The following is a 23,198-nucleotide window of genomic DNA, read 5'->3' as shown; positions in this document are numbered from 1 at the left end:
CTGTTTGCCCAGATGAGCAAACTTTTCCTAGACAGATGGGTTTGCAAGAATTTTCTAATGTAAACAGAGACTTTAAAAAAATTTTTGGTTTATTTTTCTAATGTAAACAGAGACTTGAAAAAAATTGGACAAGCATTTTTCCAGAACAAATAGTCGTCATGTTGACACAAGTGTTCTTAGTTCTCAATCCTTATGGTTGAGTTGTTTTCAGGCAGGTGACGTTAATTCACATAAAGCAGTGTAGCTGCAATAAGCTAACTAAATAAGAATACAGAGAATCTTGAAAGATGCTGAAAAACTTGATTGTTCTTCTGAGTATTAAATTTGTTTCAGGATAGTAGACATTGCTACTATGAAGCTATTTGGCAATATTGGAGCCCTCTTCAGTTTGTTCTTGGGCTTCCCTGTCTCCCAAATCCTCAGCTACTTGTTCTGCTTTGGCAGTTAAAATAGAAACAAACTCCATTTGGGCTCTAGTGTTTCTGTTCCCTGTGGCTTCCAGTTCCACATCCAGAGCCTCTGGCTCCTACCAATACTTCTAGGCAACACGTCACAGTGCATGGGATTCATCTTCCCCAGAAGATGCCGAAGTGGCCAGGTGACATAACCTGGAGGTGTAGGAGAGTGTGAACTCCCTTCATGGTAAACCTCAAGGAGTGATAGAAAGAGAAACATGTTGGATCCAGCAGTAAATCCTCTCTTCCCTGCTCTGACATACTATTTTGAGGCATGGTACAAATGTCTGGAATTCTCTTACTAGACTGAACATACGTATTGCTGAGTGGCCAGCTTTCTGGGAATCAGTGGTCAGCTTGATAATGCATTTGCTTTCTCTCTTTGCCTCCCTCATTTACCATTTTAAAAATTCTTACTAAGCAGGGTTTTCCTTCCCAATAAAGCATTAGTATTTAAGCCATGCCTCAGGTTCTATAATATTTTCTGGGAAACGTAGGCTAATACATTTACCTGAAGCTACTAAATCTCCCAGTCCTCAGTTTTCTTGACTGTAAAATGAAGGGATTTACCTAAATTATTTCTATGATCCTTTCAGCTCTAGATATACCATTATTATAATTTAGCCACTAACATTTTTGTGCAAGGAAGTATGATAGAAAGCTGACTCTGGTGGCACACACAATCAAGATTGGTGGAAGTATAAGGAAAATAAGCTAATGCAATCTGGGGAGAACAGGTACTTGCAAAAAGGGTTGCCCTGGTCTGATGACTACTATAACGAAGATGATTTAATCATGGCTCTCAGAAAAGTCACTGAAATTGCACTATTGTGAAAATAAACGTAGAAAGAAAGATTATATAAAAATTCATTGAAAACACATGACTGATGCTGACAGAGTCATTGAAAAAAGGTGGGCTTCATGAATTCATTAATTCATGCTTCTGACCAGGACATGGTATCTACTTTGCTGCCAGAACACTGAACTCCAAAGGATTTCTAAATAGAAAATAGCATATTTTTCATATTAAGAAATTCCTTGATAGCTCAGTGGCTTCTAAGAAAATCGAATTCCCCAGCATGTTGATTTGGGGCCTTCCCAGCACACATAGTCTGTATAAGCCACTGAACAATGAGGGTTCAGTTTTGGGTAAGGAGGGAGATGTCCAAAAAGATCTTCCAACAAAAAAACTTCCAGTGGCAGCCACAGGGCATAAGGTAGGCTTTATGGCGGTGGGTTTAGAATGTCTATCTGAGATGTTGTCCTTCCTTGTCTACATAGGGTGACATGGAATCTAGATGTTCAGAGGTGGAAAGGGTCTCAGATATCACCTAGTTGAGCCCCTTCACTTTACTAGTAGGGAAAAAGAAGCCCAAAGAAGTGAAATAACTTACCCAAGATTACACAACTGGACAATGAATGACCCTAGGAAAAAAAATAGGTTGTACAGATTGTTTTTTCTCCACATTTTACAAAAGAATCAAAATAAAGCCAATGTTCTGTAAAAAATGCATGAATGTACTAATATACCATGGTGGGGAAGTTTTTACTTCCTCCAGTAACGAAAGCTTCTTTATCATTGAACTCAGTTATAGTCCATAGATAATATTAAGTATGAACACTATACTTTCTTGTCCCTCTATCATCTGGAACTTTGCAAATAGACAAATCTTTGACACTATAAAGATATGGCAAAACCCATGATTTAGTTAATGTCTAATGTAATGAATTAGAATAGAGAAGTCTACACTGCTTCTCAATTGGCCACGTCAGCCCCATACCACACATCATCTATTCAGTGCAATGGACGAGCAGGAACTTCCCTTGTCCCTGGTTGACTTGAAGTGCCACTACTGTGTCTTGATGTATTATGAGGTGAGTATATTGTGCTAATATTTACCTCTTTTTCCATGAGTAAGCTGTAGCAACATTGATGTAATAGGTTATGCAATACCGTTGAAGGCCCGAATCTACCATTCCCTGGTTTTTATTTCAATGTTGCATAAATCACAAGGTATTGAACTACCTTCATACTCTCTATCGTCTATTAGGGTAATAATCAGTTCATTCACCGAGTCATTCATTCGATACTAATATCTCCATCTTGTGGAAGCCACAGCACAATGAAGATTCAAGGAAAAAGAAGGCTCAAAGCACATAGTAATGTAGTATAAAAATAAACAGCAAGATAAAATACTTTCAGGAATCACTGTGTAAGAAAATATTACATATGACAGGTACAGATAAAATAGAACTACTATGGAGAGTTGATAGGAGGGAGATAACATTTTCTGGCTGATGGGATGAAGCAAAAGTAAATGAATGACTTTCAACATAGGCCTTGAGGAATTGGTATGATTTGAATGACTGTGCAGCAGGTATCAGGGTAAATGATATAAAGACATCTTATGCACATAGAATGCACCACAAATGTATAAGGGCTTAAACATTCAGACTAGGAAAGGAAATTATGGTCAGAAAGGCAAGTTGAGGCTGATTTAAAGAGTATTAACAACGAATTAAAGGAATTTTAATTTTATTCTCTAAGCAATCTAAATTCATTGAAGATTTATGAGCAGGTTGATATGGTTTGGCTGTGTCCCCACTCAAATCTCAATTGTAATAATCCCCACATGTCAAAGGCAGGGCCAGGTGGAGATAATTGAATCATGGGGGCTGTTTCCCCCACACTGTTCTCGTGGTAGTGAATAAGTCTCACAAGATCTGATGGTTCTATAAATGGGAGTTCCCTGCACAAGCTCTCTTGCCTGCCGTCGTGTAAGACACTTTCCTTATACTTCCAACAATCTTGACTTTGCTCCGCCATCACCTTCCGCCATGATTGCGAGGCCTCTCCAGCCATGTGGAATTGTGAGTCAATTAAACCTCTTTCCTCTATAAATTAACCAGTCTCAGGTATGTCTTTATTAGCAGTGTGAGAACAGACTAATACACAGGACATTAAGTTAATTAGAACTTTTTAAAAAGAAAACTTAATCTGGCACAAGTATGTAAAGAAAAAAGTTGAGGAAGATGTGACTGTAAGAAGTAGACCAGTAAGGAGGCTACTTCAGTGGTATAGTCTAGAGGTAAAATATGCCAGAGTGAGGAGGAGACTGATGGTAGGATGCTAAGAAGCTGATGTGAGAAAAGATCAGGTGTGAGTTGTGAGAGAAAAAAGAGCCAAAGCCTCTTCTTGGGAAATTTCCACCAGTAAGATACAAGAGGAAGAACACCTAAGGAGAAAAAGAAGGAGCAGAGGAAAAGCAAAAACTGGAGGGCTTTGGAATCCAAGAAAAAGAGAGCCAGAAAAAAGGATCTGTCATGTCAAAGGCCTGGAGAGGTCAAGTAAACGAGGAATTCTCACTGTAACTAGCAGCAATGACAAAGCAAAGGGTCACAAGGAGGTGCTGACAGTGTCCTTGCAGAGGATTTGGATGTATTCTTTCCAGAAGTTTGGCTGTGAATATCGGTGGTGATATCAATGGGTACAACCTTCTGGAAGAAAATGTGGCCGGCTACGTGCTTAAACTCTTTACACAGGACATATATACTTTGATCCAGCAATTTCATTGTAAGAGTGGTGGCAAAGATTAAAATATATAATAATGAGGAATTGTTAATTTATAATACATTCATAAAACAGAATACTATTAATAGATAGGCACTAAAGTATGTCTTTTAGCAAATTTTAGCACCTTTTCTGCAAAGGCCAATTAGCTTTATGGTGCAATCTCCATCACAACTACTCAACTCTGTTGCTAAAACTTTGGTTTATATGTAAGCAAATAAACATGGCTGTGTCCTCATAAAACTTGGTTTACAAAAGCAGGTGGCAGGCTACATTTGACCTAAAGGCCATGATTTGTCAACACCTTTCTTTGAAGAATATGTATGAGTTGAAGACAATATGACAATTTAAATAATTACAATTAACCATGTGAGAAATGACAGGCTTTCCAAATTAGTGAAATAAAATGTGGCGTGTGTGTATGTGTGTATACCAGTCTTTAAACAGAGTGTAACTTTGAATATTGGCATCACAGTGAATTTTATTTCTCTTTAATGCCTATTTGTATTTTCACATTTTCTACAATAACTATTTACTCCTTTTTGTAATCAGGAAAAAATGCTATTTTTATATAAAATTTTGTAGTAAGAAAAGTAAAATGAGATTACAACTGAAATGGTACCTTAAATGATGGTTCCAAACTGAAAACCCAGCAGGTCTTCATGAAGAGTTGAAAAATTCCATTGATACATGAATTCTGAGTTAATGGTCCATAACTTTAAAGCCTTCTCCAGGAGCTCTGTCTGTTGAGGAACTTAGCCAGTCACGGCAAGGCTAATCAACACTTGCTAATTAGCAAGATCAAGTTTTTGTTGCTGTTGTTGTTGTTGTTTTTCTCTAGATGAAGTCTTGCTCTGTCACCCAGGCTAGAGTGCAGTGGCACGATCTTGGCTCACTGCAACCTCTGCCTCCCGGGTTCAAGCGATTCTCCTGCCTCAGCCTCCTGAGTAACTGGGATTACAGGCACACACCACCTGGCCCAGCTAATTTTTGTATTCTTTGTAGAGGTGGGGTTTCACCATGTTGGCCAGGCTCGTCTCGAACTCTTGAACTCATGATCTGCCTGCCTTGGCCTCCCAAAGTGCTGGGATTACAGGCATGAGCCACCAAACCCAGCCCAAGATCAAGTTTACAAGGACCAGCTTCCTAACAAGGTGATAAGATAATGTCTATGATAGCACTGGCATTGGTATTTCAGAGGTGTTCACACGCCGAACTCCTCCTCCCTACTACCATCCTAACATCTTTCAGAGCTTTCTTTCTATTTCTCATTGTTCCATGTTATTCCTCGAACTTGCTGCTTTAAAGTCTTTGCACATGCTCTTTCCTCTGAGTGGAATAGGACTTTGCTCTCTCATTTCTTTTTAGAGAAGATAAAAATTATTTGTTACGTACAAAGGATTAATATAAGATACACATAAGAGTTAAAGTATAATAATATAAGGAATGCCCATAAACCCAAGAATTAGATCATTAGTAATAAATAGATTGCTTGTCATGCTTTACTATCCCATCTTGAAAGTAATCACTAGCCTAATGATCCCCTGCTTTTTCTGAATACATAGTTTTATCCCATTTGCATGTATGTTTAGTTGTTTAATTCTGCTAATTTAAAAAAAAAATTCTATAAGCATTGTATTGAAATTATTCTTCTGGAATTTACTTTTTTAGTTAACGTTATGTTTCCAAACTTTGGTTGTGTATAGTTTAAGGTTCTACATTTTTACTGTTGTATATTATTCTACATTTTTACTATTGGATGTTATTTTTTGTGTAAAAAGAGTGCTGATGGTTTATTTAGTCTCTTTTTCGCGGCAATTGGAATGTTTGAGTTTTTATTACTCAAATATTGTTCTCATGAGCATTCTTGTATATGTCTCTTGGGTATTACTCCATGAGCAGAGTTACTGGATTATAGGATATTCGTTTTAACTTCTTTCATAATGTTAGGATGAATCAGACTTTCTGTTTCTTTTGAATCTGTTTTGGTAAATTGTATTTTTTCTAGGAATTTGTCCATTTTCAAGTTTCCAGATCTATTGGCATGAAGTTGTCTATAGTGTTCTCTTGTTACCTTTATCTGCCATTATCTGTCTTTATTGTTTTTTAAATTTTAATCAGGCCTAATTTGCATACAGTAAACCACACATATTTAAAGCATCTAATTGGCTGAGGCTGGCAACCATGGGGATGTGCTTCTCACATCTTCTACTGCTAGGAGAGTGAGCGAATGAGGACACCAACACTGGGCTCTGAATCCATCACTGTGTTTGTGCCAAGGCCACAGTTTCCCAAGGCTGCTTCTTCCACCCAGGGACAAAGTGCAGTAGGGAACTGAGATAGGTCCATTCCTGCAAAAGGCAGCACTCTCCATCAGCCTTGCCAACCTTTCTTAGAGCTCCACTCTAGCCCATGACCTTCCTATCTTCCATCCTGCTTTCCTCAGGTTTCTCTCCCCTAAACCTGGGTCGGTTCTGCCACTTGTCTGCGGGCTCTCCCAGCCTCCCCCGGATCCTTTCTCCAACTCCCTTGCAGTCTATTACCCCAGTAGATCTCTCATGATCTGGTCCTGTCATGGTATCTATCTGCTTCTGTGATGATATCTGCTTCTTGAGGACTCCACTTAACACCGACACAAGTACACTCTATGAAAGCATCACCACAATCGAGACAATGAGCACATCCATCAGGCATTGTTTCCCAAAGTCTCTTCTTGCCCTGTGTAATCCATCCTTTCTTCTGCCCCTGTCATCATGCAACAACGGATCTAATTTCTGCCACTATAGATTAATTTCCATCCACTGGTAGTTTATAGAAATGAAATCATACAATCTGTGCCCTTTTTAAAATATGGTTTTAAAAATTCAGCATACTTATTTTGAGATTCTTTTACATTGTTACATCTTTCAATCATTAATTCCTTTTTACTGCTCAGTGGCATTTTACTGTACAGATATACCACAACTCGTTTATCCATTGTTATCCATTATCCAGTTGCTTATTATGAGATAATCTCTTGATGGAGATTAATGTTGTGTTCCATTTTCAATAATCATGATTAAAGTTGTGATAATGGAAACTAAACTAAAGTTAGTTAAAGTGAAACTAATAAAAGTTAAAGTGAAACTGAAGTTGCTAAGAAAATTTACGTATAAGTCTTTGTATAGTTTTTATCTTTCTTGGACAAATACCTTGAAGTAGAATGAATGGCTGGAGCATATGAGAGATGTATGTTTAAATTTTTAAGAAACTGAAAAACTTTTTTCTAAAGTGTTTTTAAATGATTTTTGTGCCTTTTCTCTCTTATATTACATAAAAAATAACTTTTGACTTTGTTGATTCTCAATACTATTTCTTTCTTTTTACTACAGATTTCTTTCTTATTTCATTGATTTCTTCTCTAATATTTACTATCTCCTAGCTTGATTTTCTGCCTTATTATTTGCTAATGTAAGAATTTAAGACCTGGAATTTATCTATCTCTAAGTGTGCTTTCATGGATTTCCATATGTAGTGTTTTCTGATTTCTAATTATTTTAAAACTTATGTTGTGATTTAGGTTTTGACCTATTAATTTTTGAGAAGCATGGTTGTATTTATGAACTGTACAGGAAAGGTTTATTTATCATTTTATTCTGATATATATAGATCTCATATGTATATATCATATATATCTCATATATAATATATATCTCCTGTATATATCATATGATATATACATGATACCATATGATACGATACATGTATATGATATATATGTGTGTGTGTGTGTGTGTGTGTGTGTGTGTGTGTGTGTGTGTGTATGAAATTGCACTCTGGCCAAAGAACACAGCCTGTGTGATACTGATTCTTCAGAAAATTTTGTGGCTGGGCATGGTGACTAACGCCTGTAATCCCAACATGTTGGGAGGCCAAGGCAGGAGGATCCCTTAAGCTCATGAGTTCAAGACCAACCTTGACAACATGGAGAAACCTCATCTCTAAAAAAAAAAATACAAGAATTAGCCAGGCATGGTGACATGTGCCAGTAGTCCCAGCTAGTTAGGAGGCTGAGATGGGAGGATCACTTGGCCTGAGAGGTCAAGACTGCAGTGAATCATGTTCATGACACTGCACTCCAGCCTGGGCAACAGAGCAAGCCATAAACCTGTCTCAAAACAACAACAAAAAAGTTTTTACAATTTGAATTAGGACCAAGCACATGATCAATTTTCTTTTTTTGAGTCAGGGTCTCGCTTTGTCATGCAGTCTAGAGCGCAGTGACATGAACACGGTTCACTGTAGCCCCGACCTCCCACACTCAAGCAATCCTCTCACCTCAGCCTCCTGAGTAGTTGGGATTACAGGCATGCCCCGCCATGCCCAACTAATTTTTGTATTTTTTATAGAGGTGGGGTCTTGCCACATTGCCCAGGCTGGTCTCGAACTCCTGGGCTCAAGCGATCCTTCCTCCTTGGCCTCCCAAAGTGCTGGGATTACAGGTGTGAGACACTGTGCCAGTCTGATCTATATTGATAAATGTAACATGTCTATATAAGAAGGAGATATATTCTCTGTTTTTCTTCATATCTACTAAATCAAGATTTTTTTTTAATGTTGGGTCTTTTTGATTTTTCTAATAATTTTATTGACCTATTGATAAATGAGAACTCTTTGTGTTCCTATTCATTTTTGCTCTACAAATTTTCAGACTATTTTATTCATGACATAGAACTTTCTCTTCTTGAGCGATAGATCTTGAGATTATACATGTCTTCCTAAAACATAATGATACACTAAAATTTTCATCAGTGTATAGTGCTCATCTCTCTTCCTATAAAGTTTCTATTTTAATGCCTCTTTAATCTGATACTAACAAGCCATGTCAGCTTCATTTTGGTTAGTATTTGACTGATTTATATTTTGCTTTATTTTGTTTTTGTTCATTCAAAATACCTGTGTTCTTATGCTTTAAGCAATATCTCTTGCTGATGATATAGAGCTGTATCCTTTTCTCAAAAATCAAATCTGATAATCTTTGTCCTTAAAATGGTGAGTTTAGGACATTTACTACTATGGATATTGATCTATTTGTACTTGTTTCTTTTGTGTTACTTTTGCTTTGTAATTGTATGACTTTTTCTAAGCTGATACAGTTTAAGGAATTGTTGAGGTTTTTTGCATTTATATTTATTTAATTTTATTTATTCCTGTCACTTGATTGAATGCATTCAGTGTAGATTTTACTCTTTCAGTGATTGCCCTCAAAATTTTATCATGCATATTCTCTTTAAAAATCTGAATAAACCTAAACATCTCTTATCCTTCCAAACAATAAAATATCTGTGGAATAATTTAATTTGCAAAACTCCCTTTCTATTTGCATGCTATTTAATTCTTTTTCCTTTTTCTTTTCTTTTTTCTTTTTTGAGATGGAGTCTTGCTGTGTTGCCCAGGCTGGAGTGCAGTAGAGTGATCTCGGCTCACTGCAAACTCCGCCTCCTGGGTTCACGCCATTCTCCTGCCTCAGCCTCCCGAGTAGCTGGGATAATTCTTTCTTCTTAGCTACACAAATTAGACTTCATTGTCTGCATTTTCCCCCATGGATATACAACATAATTATAATTTAATTTGTGTATCATTCTTTATTGCATCTCTGATGTTTTCCTTGAATTATTTTCCTATTTATGATCCTTTAGAAATTGTCTTATATGGTTCTTTTTGTGATAAACACCCACATTTTTAAATCTATAAAAGTCTTTGCCTCATCCTAATTCTTAAAGGATGTTTTTTTTCTGGATATTCGATTCTACATTGATTCTACTGTCATTTGACTTCCACGGATGCTGTAGAGGAATCTGATCTAATTTTAATTTCTTTATAGGTGATCTGTTACCCCCACTTTTAAGAGCTTCTGTCTTTGATGTTAAGTAGTTTCACTATGATGATTCTAACTGTGAATTTTTATTTTTATTGTTATTGTCCTATATCCTGCCTAGTGTATGTGTTTTCTAGATCCATACAGATTCTTTTTAAGCTTTGAAAATTTAGATCCATTATCAAATTAAATGTTGTTACATCTCCACTTTCTTTAATCTTTAATTTTGGGCTTTTCACTAGATATATTTTTGATTTTCTTATTCTAGCCCCTATATCTCTTAATGTCTCTCATTTTCTACCTCTTTATCACTCTATATTGCATTTTGGATAATTTCTAATGATATATATTTCAACTCATGTAGTCTTTCTTCAGCTATATGTACTATGTTATTAGGTTGATGGATGTAGATATTATTTCAACAATTATATTTTTATTTTATGAAACACCATTTTTCCTCAAACTTGCATGATTATTCCTTGGCTATTTCTTCTTCATTGGTCAGTTTATCATATTCCTTATTTTTTTAAGCATGAAATACGCAGCTCTTCTGTATTCTGTACCTAGTTGTTTCAAATTACAGTTCTTGATCATTTAAATATGGTATTTTGAACATTTGAGTGATTCTTTCTTATTGTGGCTTTTTTGTACGTTTTGTGATATTTATTTTTATTTTTGTTTTAAGTTCTGGGATACATGTGCAGGATGTGCAGGTTTGTTGTATAGGTAAACGTGTTCCATGGTGGTTTGCTACACCTATCAACCCATCACCTAGGTGTTAAGCCCAGCACGCATTAGCTATTTTTCCTAATGCTCTCCCTCCCCTCACCTACCCCACAAGATGCCCCAGTGTGTGTTGTTTCCCTCCCTGTGTCCATGTGTCCTCATTGTTCAGCTCCCACTTATAAGTGAGAACATGCAGTGTTTGGTTTTATGTTCCTGCATTAGTTTGCTGAGGATAATGACCTCCAGCTCTACCCATGTACATGCTAAGGACATTATCTCCTTCCTTTTTATGGCTGCATAGTATTTCATGGTGCGTATGTACCACATTTTTTTTATCCAGTCTATCATTGACGGGCATTTTGGTTTATTCCATGTCTTTGCTATTGTGAACAGAGATGCAATGAATATATGTGTGCATGTATCTTTATAATAGAATGATTTATATTCCTTTGGGTATATATCCAGTAATGGGATTGCTGGGTCAAATGGCATTTCTGGTTCTAGATCTTTGAGGAATCTTCACACTGTCTTCCACAATGGTTGAACTAATTTATATTCCCACCAACAGTGTAAAAGCATTCCTGTTTCTCCACAACTTTGCCAGCATCCGTTGTTGCTACACTTTTTGATAATTGCCATTCTGAATGGTAGGAGATGGTATCTCATTGTGGTTTTGATTTGCATTTCTCTAATGATTAGTGATGTTGAGCTTTTTTTTCATATGTTTGTTGGCTGCATGAATGTCTTCTTTTGAGAAATGTCTATTCATGTCCTTTGTCAACTTTATTTATTTATTTATTTATTTATTTATTTATTTATTGTAAATTTGTTTAAGTTCCTTGTAGATTCTGGGTACTAGACCTCTGCCAGATGGATTGATTGTAAAAATTTTCTCCCAACCTATAGTTTGCATTTGGTGATATTTAATTGTGTATTAATACTTGATTTTAGTCATTGGGAGTGCTGAATTTCTAAGTTGGGAATTGGAAAGAATTCCTCCCGAGAGAATTTTTTCCTGTCAAAAGAAGGGCTTCAAACCAACACCTGTCCCCAGGATACCCTTATGCATATTGCAGATGACCTAAAGACCAGTTTGCAGACAGAAGAAATGCTGTGAGCATCCATCCTGGGGTAACCCTGCCCTTTCCAGGCACCCATTCCTGTCACTGGCCTACTTATAATAAGGCAGCTCCTTATTATCCTGGCATTAGCTGATGTAATTAGTTTTGTGTTTCTTATTTGTTTCATATTCAACAAATATGATATCCATGGGATATCCATGGAGACTTCTTTGGATAGTCACCTGTGAGAACACTGCTATACCAGAGAGAGAGAGAGACAGAGCGCGCGTGTGAGAGAGAGTGTGTGTGTTTTAAGGTTTTTGTTCCTGATGCGAAAGTGGAAGTTGAATATCATTATTACAGTCTAACTGCAGATTAATAAGTCATAACTAAATTTTTAAAATGAAATTGAAAGTAATAGAAAAAATTAGTGTGGATTGCAGGTAGTAAGGGTTAGTGTCATTGTAAGAAAGTTTTGTTTAAATTTTATGTATGTATATGTTTGCATGGGTATGATAATTTAAAATATTTAATATATATTTGTGGTTACAGAAAGGTTTGAGAGCTATTGGTTCAGAAGTCTTCCTCTTTTGCCTTCCTTTTTTCACCTAATTAACTCTCTCCCATCTTTTAAATGTCAGCTCAAATGTTACTTGCTAAGGAAAGCCTTCATCATACTCAGATAGATTTGGTTCTATTGTCAATTGCTTTCAAGATTCATTTCCCTTTACTTTCAAGACTTCACCTCAGATTGTAAATGAAATTTCCCAGTGATATTGTTTGATTGATGTCTGTCTCCCACAGCAGACTGTGGGCTCCATGAAAATAGACTGTCCATAGATTTGTTCATTCTCATATCCTCAGTGCCTAACACAATGGTTGAAGCATAGTAGGCACTTAATAAATATGTGTTAAATAAATGAATGTGTCTTATCATGAAATCTTCCCATGTGAACTCATTTTAGTGAAACCAGCAATATTGGAACACCCCATGGGGTGTGATGAGCAGATTGAGGGCATCTTGTTTGACTAGATGTGCAAGCTCTTCTGTGAATTAACTCTTTAAATCACAAAAGCACATTCCTAGTTTTCACAAAACTGGGACAGTGATTGAATACAGATGGAATAAAAAGGCTTCCCCTATTGAAACTCACAGCAGCTCAAAGTAAAATTTGACAATTCTTTTTTTTTTTTTAGACAAAGTCTCTCTCTATCGTACAGGCTGGAGTGCAGTGGTGCGATATCAGCTCACTGCAACCTCTGCCTCCCAGGTTCAAGCGATTTTCGTGCCTCAGCCTCCTAAGTAGCTGGGATTACGGCCACGTGCCACCATGATTGGCTAATTTTTTTTTTTCTGTATTTTTAGTAGAGATGGGGTTTCACCATGTTGGCCAGGCTGGTCTTGAACTCCTAACTTCAAGTTATCTGCCTGCCTCGGCCTCCCAAAGTGCTGGGATTACAGGAGTGAGCCACCGCACCCAACCAAGAATTCTTTTAATAATGACCTCCAGTTTAGCCCTTCTGATAGTGTGAATGCCAGGTACACTAAATGGTAGAAATATGAACTGGGGTCTTTCCGAAAACTTTCTGCTACAACTTCTTGTGAAGGCAAGAGAAGGCTTTGCTCTAAAGAAGCAATAAGGCATACTCACTACACATCTTTTAGCAATTATTCTGCAATCATGAAAATTCTGAAGAATACAAAATAACTTCAACACCTTTAACAAAGAATTCAGTGAAGATGAAAGTGTTTTGGAAAGTAGATTAAACATTGATATACTATAACTGTTACAGTAGGTAGCTAGTCAGGCATGAGTGGAGCAGGAGAGCCTCTGCCTCCCTAGGAATATCAGGCAACCATCAGGTGATGGCCAAGCAGTTATTACACTGTTTCTCTAAAATAATAATTGGTCACCGCTGGTGCCAGGGAAAGGCAGTCTACCAATAGAAAAACCTGAAACAGGTGATTAGTAGCTTCCTGATAAGATCTCAGGATTTGGGTGAGTGGGCTCAAGCATGCGCATTAAGAGGTAAAGTGATGGAGTTGAACCGTTCCTTCTAGGAACATTCAGCTGGTAAGGGAAGAATGCCTCAAGTGAGTATCCATACAACTCCAGTAAACACACTGTGCATAGGGCCCCTCCCAAGTGCTAGCAGGCCACTGTGCATGCAGACAGCCCACCCCAAGGGAAGAATCAGGGGAGAAAAGAAACAAGACCCCAGAAATATGCCAACATATAAAACCTCAAGTCAAAGGTCAAACTGTGCACTTGATCTCCCAAGCCACCTGCTTGGCCCTCTTTCAAGTGTACTTAATTTCTTTCATTCCTGCCCTAAAACGTCTTAATAAACCTTCACTCCTGCTCTAAAACTTGTCTTGGTCCGTCACTCTGCCTTATGACCCCTCGGTTGAATTCTTTCTTCTGAGGAGGCAAGAATTGGGGTTGATGCAGACCTCTATGGATTCACCACCGCTAACATAACTATATTCGTTTCCATCATGTTTTTATGACAAGTAAAAACTATATGATGATGATGATGAAGTTCCTAATAATGGGGTTTTGTTATGTAAATAATGAAAAAAATCACTGATGGCAGCTGATGAGATTATTTGTGGCCATTTTTTGGTCTTCATTTTCATAGACTTTAGAGAATATATTTTCAAGATATTTTCAAGGTGACCTTTCCTCGGTAGAGCATACCTTACGTGCCATTAAATATACACACAAACTGGGTACGACTCCTTCCATCTGTTTAGGAATTTTTGTGTAGAGTTCTCCTGTCTATGTACATTTCCTGGACTCTACTTAGCTTATTGACAAAGACGCTCTATGCTATGTGATTAAAAGCATTTATATTAGATGATACTGCTTTAATTTCTGTTACATATAGTGGAGCAAAGTCCATATTAAGTCCTTTCCTTGTGCCACTATAAATGTTTAATTTGGTTCAGGACAGGAAGACTATTGAAGTTATATCCAAACAAAGCACATGATGTATTACAAGGGAAGTCTGATGTGATCAGGATGCCACCTTGGTCATTAAAACAAAAATGCTAGTTACATTATATATTCAGATGGCTTTGCAAGGGTTTTGTGTTCTTGCTCCACTTAACAGAACTAAAACTAGAAATTATAGACACTCGTTGATACTCATACACACTCAAAGGAAAGAACTTGTCCTCATTGTAAAACAGTGGCAAATAAGTTAACATTTATCTATTTTAAGTTGAGGTAAAAGATTTAAAGTATATGTCTTATGCTTTCTAATGTAACTAGCAGTTTCACTCTTGCTGGAGTGCAATGATGTGACCTTGGCTCACTGCAACCTCCACCTCCCAGGTTCAAGCAATTCTTGTGCCTCAGCCTTCCGAGTAGCTGGTATTACAGGTGTGCACCACCACACTCAGCCAATTTTTGTATTTTTAGTAGAGACAAGATTTCGTCATGTTGGCCAGGCTGGTCTGGAACTCCTGACCTCAAGTGATCTGCCTGCCTCAGCCTCCTAAAGTGCTGGGATTACAGGCATGAGCCACCGTGGCATAAAATTTTACTTTGAATTCCCTAGAATATTTTGGGCCCATACCGGATTTGGCAACAATTTATTTTAGCAACTCATCTTTATCTACTTATTACAAAGCATTACATTTATTTTTCTTAGAAATAATAACTTCCTTGTGCACTCATATTTTATCAGTATAAACACCTTTCAATTAAATTATATAGTTACACTAAAAGTACATTCAACATTAACAGGTTTGGTATGATATGCTAATGAATCTTGGTTTATGTGCAACTCAAATAGTGAGAGTGGAAGAACATGGACATGCTTGAGAGTAAACACTAGCCTTCTGCATGTGTGGACATCAGTCAGCATGTTTTGTTGAGCAGATTGGAGTAAGTCAGTTAAAATGAGGGGCATAGGGACTGGAGGTGAGGCAAAAGTGATGGCAATGATGATTTATTGAAGTTTCCTTAAAAGGGCTTTACTCTATCTACAAATACGAATTATTCTCAGTGTTGGTGTACTCTTCTACCGGCGTGCTCCCTCCATGTCCTCTCAATGTCCAGCAGCTTGTCTTCTTCCACTGATGTGTTCCCCTCGCTCTCCAGCAGCTTCTGTCTCTGCCTTGCGAGGGTCTTGGCTTTTTATAGGCCCAAAATGAGGGCATGGTGGGCCAGGGTGGTCTTGGAAAATGCAACATTTAGGCACAAAGGCAGAAGCATCTGTCCTCACCTAGGTCTGGGGGGTCTATGGGGTTAGGGCCCTAGCCAGGAAACTGCCTTACTCTACCCAGCATTTCCCTGCCCTCCGCCTGTATCACCTTCAAGAGGTAGAGGTTCCGTTTTATTTTAATAACCACCACAATTTATTTAACCATTCTTTGATCCACATGTAGAATATTCATGCTAAGCACTCTGCATGCATGATCCTATCTAATCCTAAACAAACTCTTCACAGAGGTATTATTACTGGATTATACTTATGAGGAAACTGAGATTCACTTTGTAAAGCTTCGAAGTAAAAGAAGCTTGAAAGTCATTGCTGTTGTCAATGCTGCACATCTCCAGACTGGCAGCCTTTGGCTTTATGCTGCTAAATATAGCAGTTTCCTTTTTTAAAAATAAACACTTTTTTTTTTTTTGAGATGGAGTTTCGCTCTTGTTGCCCAGGCTGCAGTGCAATGGCATGATCTTAGCTCACTGCAACCTCTGCCTCCCGGGTTCAAGTGATTCTCTTTTTTTGGCCTCCTGAGTAACTGGGATTACAGGCATGTGCCACCACGCCTGGCTAATTTTGTATTTTTACTAGAGACGGGGTTTCACCATATTGGCCAGGCTGGTCTCGAACTGCTTACCTCAGGTGATCCAGTGGCTGTGGCCTCCCAGAGTGCTGAGATAACTGGCGTGAGCCACCATGCCCGGCCAGTTTCCTTTTTGTAATGGGCGGCTGTTCTGTGCTAGGCCTTTAAATGTAGTTGACGTGGAGTCATCACAAGAAGCCTATGAAGTACTATTTATTCAACTATATGGAAGCACAAAGAGTCAGATTTAAATCCAGGTCTATAGTCTCAAAGTCAGTGATTATCCCACCCTATTATATAACAGGTGCATTTGCATATGGCACCTGACTGCTACAATTCACTAGCACGTGAGTACACATAAGGTCACATGTAATAGATAACCAGTCCCATAGGATCTGAGCCCCCCTTCACCGGCTCATCCATGAATTCTAGCTCCTTACAATGTCCTTCACTTCAGAGTCATCTTGAAAAGCCACAGACTGGTCCAAGTCACACTGTGCTTATAGTCACCATTGGCTTTTGGCAAGTTGAGCCCAAGATCTGTGATACCAGCACCCCCCTTTACAAACCTGGGCACTATGACACAGCTGTCCTTGCAGAACCAGCAGTTCCTGGACTGACGGGGGTCCCCGATGATTCTTCCAGGCACCGAATCTCACACACCTGTGTTGGCCAAACAGCCTGAAAGGGAAGATGATATCAGCACCCACACATTTCAAGTTTTCTCAGGGCCAAAATACTATAGAGTTTATGAGCTATCTATCTTAGTCAATTCAGGCTTCTGTAACAAAGTGTAGACTGGGTGATTTACAAATAACATAAATTTTCTTTTCACAGTTCTGGAGACTGGAAGTCCAAGGTGAGACTGCCAGCACAGTCAGGTTCTGCTGAGGGTCTTCTTCTGAGCTGCAGGCTGCCAACTTCCCTTTCGATCCTCACATGGCAGAAAGTGGGTGAAAGAGCTCTTGGGAGTCTCTTTGATAAGGACACTAATCCCACCCATTAGGGCTCTACCCTTATGACCTAATCTTTCAACAACTACCACATTCTGAAACCATCACATTAAGGGTTAGAATCCCAACATGTGAATTCTGGGGAGACACAAATATTCAGTCCATTGCAGTATCTTTGTGTTTTAAGTTCGTGTGGAGTCTTTTTCTATTACAAGTGTGTCCATCTCAGTCACAAAGCTCTACAGAGACCCACCACTCCCCTCTGCTCCCAGGTCCTGTGGTGAGGTCTGTTTCCTCATGCTGGGATCTTTCTGACTTATGGTGACATGTCTCTCAGCTGCCCCACTTTTCCTCACTCCACCTGGAGTCATTGCACAGATGACATGTCAGTGTATGTCTGAGGCCCAATTATGGACATAGTGCTTTGTTTCTCAGGGAGCTCTCCAACATTATAAAAACCAGTAGCCACAGAGAAATGCTTAATGATGGGGCATTGCCTCCCTCACACACTAGCCACTCCCCTTCTACAGTCCAGCCCATTCACCACTTTGTAGTAACAAGGATCTCACTGAGGGTACATTAGTGTCTTTTGTTGCTGATCAACTTTTTTACAAATAAAAAAAGTCTCATTTCAGAAAACATGCTGAATTAGGAAGAAGCGGAAAGAAGTGCAATGGATAAGCAAATCACAATCCTCAGGGCTCAACAAGGCATTCTTTCATTGATCACTAATCACTCTGGGGTTCGCCTGACTCTAGTGATCAACATAGCTCCCTAGTCTTGAAGTTCTTCAACCACAGTCAAAGCTGTTTGACCTGCACATGACAAGCAGATTGATTTCTGGATCCTTATATCGTATAAAACATCACTGTCCCTTGTGGCTGGGTTCACTGTCACCCCATGCCTTTTGGAACCGTACTTTTCCCATGAGAAACACCAGCCTCGAGTTCTTCATAGCAAGAGTCTTACCTTGATTTTTTTTCTCCCTCCCTTTTTGGTTGCAGAAGCCCTGAGTCTCAGCCTCAATAGCACGTTGCCTTGTTATGGGGTGATATACTTTGTTACTGCTGCTACACTTCATCACATGGTCTGAATGCCTGGACCACAACCTATGAGCTGCCCTCCCTGCTCTGGAAGGCAACCATCTCTTGGTGGAGAGGAACACTCTCCTACTGACTACCTGCCAATGTTAGGCTTTGATCCAGGGCCTACAGTGCCCACATACCTGTACCTGTACTCACTCTCTTCACCTGTCTTAATACCTGTATTTACTCTACTAACCAATCTTACTAGAGTTAACTTTCCAGATTCTAGTCTCTTCTGTACCAACCTGCCCACTGCCACCCGAACTCTATATACTCTGGGAAAAAAAAGAAATCAATTGGGTTGAATTTCTCAAACCCAATCCCTCAGCTCCACTCCATACTTATAACATCCAGACATAGAAGCCCTTAGCAAATATAGCATATTCTGACTCATATTGTCCTTTCTTTTATGGCAAGTATTTTATATACATGTAATTATTTGATTATAGACATACACTAATATTTTTCTCTACATTTAAATTATAAGCTCCTGGCTGGGCACAGTGGCTCACACCTATAATCCCAATACTTTGGGAGGCCAAGGTGAGCAGATCACTTCAGCTCAGGAGTTCAATACCAGCCTGACCAACATGGTGAAACTCTGTCTCTACTAAAACTACAAAAATTAGCTGGGCATGGCATGCACACAAGAATCACTTGAGCCTGAGAGGCGGGAGGCTGTAGTAAGGTGAGACTGCACCATTGCACTCCAGCCTCCGCGATAGAGCGAGACTCTGACTCAAAAAATAAAAAATAAAAAATTATAAGCTCCTTAGAGGCAAACATATACTTAGCACAGTCCCTTATTAAAAGTAGTTGTGCAGAGAAGTATGCTAAATTGAATTTAATCGCTTATGAGATTAACTTCTGTACCTGCATTCTGTAGTGTAATTTCTCAGCTTCCTGCCTCTTTCATCTTTTCACAAATATTTACTGAGGGCCTGTTACATTCTGGTAATCTTCCAGGGGTTAACTTTTCAAAGTCAAAGAGACTGGGCGTGGTGGCTCATGCCTGTAACCCCAGCACTTTGGAGGCTGGGGCAAGTGGATTGCTTGAGCTCAGGAGTTCGAGACCAGCCTGGGCAATATGGTGAAATCCCGTCTCTACCCAAAATACAATTAATTACTCAGGTGTGGTGGCACACACTGGTGGTCCCAGCTACTCTGGAGGCTGAGGTTGGAGAATTGCTTGAGCCAGGAGAAGGGGGTTGCAGTGAGCCAAGATGGCACCACTGCACACCAGCCTGAGTGACAGGAGGGAAACCCTGTCTCAAAAAAAAAAAAAAAAAAAAAAGAGTCAGTAGAACAGATTCCTTCACAGATACTATATTGCAGGGGAGTTCAACAATAACTAAATTAAAAAATATAAATGTCATGAGGGTAAAAAAGTGGGGGAAATGAATGGAGAAAGATGAAGTGTGGTGTTTACATGAAGCAGCACTTGAACATTTTCCCTCTTTTATAGGATAAGCTTCTGGAGGTCTCCATTTTGTTTGCTATTCCTTCTATTTCATTTTAAATGTTTGAACAGCATAGGCTACTAATGGACTTTAGGCTTTTAGCAAATACTTTTTGAAATTGTTATGTAAATATATCAGACTTTCAAAAACCTCCTACTTCTTAATTTTTATCCTTTACACATTAAAAATGGAAAAAATAAAATAAAACAAATGGATTTTAGTAGATACAGTATATTATCAAATTAGTTTTCTTTTTAACAGCCCTCTGGCTTCAACATTTTCATGAACATCATTTATTTAACAGACAAGACCTATAATCCTTTCTAGTTTCAACAGCAGTTTCTGATTGACAGTAGCAAACTGTATTCACTTATTATTTTTCCCAAACCCAAACCCCACTGCCCTGATGCTTAGCTGGCTGACATCCCTGAAAATCTTTGGTGATAATCACTAGAAGAATTAGCAGAAACAGGGAGGCTCTTTGGAGCTACCTTGTGTGCTAACCTGGCGCAGGCACTAGGACCGCCCAGGAGCCGATAGGCAGCCACGCTTCACAGCCCGTCAGAGGGACTGAGCCGCCTTTGCTGTTACACAGGAAGAGAGCAGGCAGCATCAGTATCGGCTCAGCATCCTTCCCCTTTCTGTTCGATTAGAAGGTATTTACTTGCTATTTATCACTCAGACTTTGAATACTGTCATGTGCCTTTAGTGTTCCCTTAAAATGATGCTCTGAAATGCCGTCCAGCACCTATTGGGTTACTATATTATTTTATGTTAATTCCCACAGCTGATCGAAGCAACAGTGCCATAAAGAAATGGGCTAGATATTTCCAGAGGCTGCAATCTGGAGGCATTTGGAGATGTGAGTACGTTGGTCACAGATCTCTAATGTGTTGGCTGTCTTAGTCGTGTCTCTTGACCTTCCTCTTCTTCGTTGAAAGAGCCAATGTGAGATGCTATCTGCATAAAAAAATCATTCATAAAGCAAATGCAATTAGATGGTGACAGAAACCACTAATGATGGGCCTGAAACTCTACTTTGGAGTGGCTGTGGTTTCCTCTTCCAGCCTGTGGGTTTGCAAGAGAAGCTGGGTTTGCAACTGAGTTTGGATGGGAAAGAGATTATGCTCAGGGCTGTAGACTGCATGCTTGGATTCTGCTGTTTTCAAAGCTCAAAGACTGTCGTTTCTAATCATTGCCATGGTGCAGTGTAGGAGTCCTTTTATGCTTTCTTTATTTCTGCAAATACTCCTATCATAGATGTGGACTGCCAGAAAACTATGAAGCCATTTGGTGCCTCACAGTGTAAAGCCACTGAAGAGAAATCTAGTTTGCCTTTTCTTAACAATATACCATACACTTTTTCCTGACTCAATACCACAGCTAGTAGATGGCACACAGCAGCATTAAAAAGCAATGCTAATCTAAGATTCGTTTTTCCTTTTCAAAAATAATCTTGATTAGGCGTGATAAGGGAGTAGTTTGCTGTTAGAAAACCCAATGATTATGATTTTATGGCAGAAATGGAAAATTCTTTTTGAGTATTTTACAAATCAATTGAAGGTGCTTTTTAAGAGCCTTGGCACCAATTTTATGCATTCAAGTCTCTTTTAAAAGTTTAAAGCCTTCCCAAACTGTTAGATGTGGTTTTGACCACAGTAATTAGTTTAAATTTATATATATTATGCCAAAATGTAATAGGTAAATGTATTCATAAATGAACAAAATATTAAGTTCTGCTAGTGGTCAGTTCATGGAAAATTGTAAGATAAACAGTACCCTCAAAATTTATTTCAGGAAAGAAAATATTTAACTAAGACACAATGCAAGGCATCAACATGAAAAGTGTGGCTTGAATGACAAGCATTTGTTAAAGAATTTTTAAAATACTTTTAATGGTTCAAAAAGGTATATGTTTAAGTTTCTTATATTTAATATATTGAAACACCCTAAATGTGATTTCAAAATGCTTAGGTATCAAATTTTTGAAAATGTGCCTATAGTTCCCTTAAAACTCTTTATTTGGTAAACAAAAGAGGGGCAGAGGATATGAGGGAGAAAGAGACTAAGTTTTGCTTTACTGGTTTTTTATATTTTGAATATTCTGATATAATATTTACTATATAAGTATGATACCTATACTTTTTAAATGTAAGTAAAATTACAAATGATTGTAATCATTAATTTGCAATATCTTTAGCAAATGAAAAGAAATATATTAAAAAACATGTTTATATTGCTATATAACATTTCTTAGGCAGAGAAAGTCATTTTTTATAGACAATGACTTGCTTCTGAAGGAAGTTAGGGCAATTAGATTTGGGGCAGTAATAAACTTTCGTTAGTTTCTGAGACAAAGTAATTTTTTAAACTTATTTTTGCATTGGTGCACCTACAATTTATTTTCAAGTTTGTGTATATTACATATCTTCATAAACTTTGTGTTACTAAAGTTTTTTCCTTTCTCTTTTAAAAATACTTCCTATACTCCAAGTCTGTGAAGATGACTCAATTTTTCAAATTAAAACTTAGTTTTGAAAATTTTTACCCATCATATAATGATTTGCAGCCTTAAACTTCGGTTTCATGTCTATAAAGATTCATTGAATTCAATGATGACAGGGGAAAAATCCCAAGAATGTATGTTTTTATTCAGAATTTGACAGACACACTTTTCAGAACATGAATTTTGAACTTTCTTCCTGAATTTAGGTCCTAAAATTAAGTCCACTGGCTTGACCTAATCAAATGAACACAGTTGGCACAGTACTTAGCAGAAGTTCAGAATTACTAGCAAACAAATGGGACTTAAGCTAAGAAATAAAATGTAAAGGCTAAAACAAATTTGTTAGAATGTGAAAGTATTCTTTCACTGACACTCGTTGACAATTTGTCAATGAGTTTGATGCCTGAGGATATCCCTAGGCCTTGAAAAGTCGTGCAGCCCAAGAGATTCAGGTGGATATCAATATTATATAGATTTACTGGCTAGTGTTAAGGTAGACATTTCTAACAGATGGATTTTAACATGCATATTTTTAGCTAAAAGAGTTCCAATAAATAGTAAATCTCATTCCACCAATTTCACCAACAGCAGTCCTTTTCCATCCGCAAAGACAGACAATATTCCCTAATAGAAACTCTTTCATGAATAGAATACTTAGAAAGACATTTCTAAAAGACAGCTTTTACATTATTTCTACATAGGAAAATATAGTATTTACAG

The 23,198-nt window shown here is 38.1% G+C and overlaps 1 long non-coding RNA gene across 1 annotated transcript in view; it reads left to right on the top strand.

Annotated features, from left to right (window-relative positions):
- The first annotated feature begins 20,549 nt into the window (after positions 1–20,549).
- Positions 20,550–23,198, top strand: part of LOC144329409 (uncharacterized) — a 71,094-nt gene continuing 68,445 nt past the window's right edge. Inside the window, exons 1-2 of the long non-coding RNA XR_003724707.2 lie at positions 20,550–20,628; positions 20,760–20,834. This is a non-coding gene — a long non-coding RNA (uncharacterized LOC144329409). The remainder of the gene's footprint in view (positions 20,629–20,759; positions 20,835–23,198) is intronic.

The sequence above is a fragment of the Macaca mulatta genome, chromosome 18 (assembly GCF_049350105.2).
Source record: "Macaca mulatta isolate MMU2019108-1 chromosome 18, T2T-MMU8v2.0, whole genome shotgun sequence".
NCBI lineage: Eukaryota > Metazoa > Chordata > Mammalia > Primates > Cercopithecidae > Macaca > Macaca mulatta.
The sequence above is the reverse complement of the archived record's forward strand: the minus strand, read 5'-3'. Positions and strand labels throughout refer to the sequence as shown.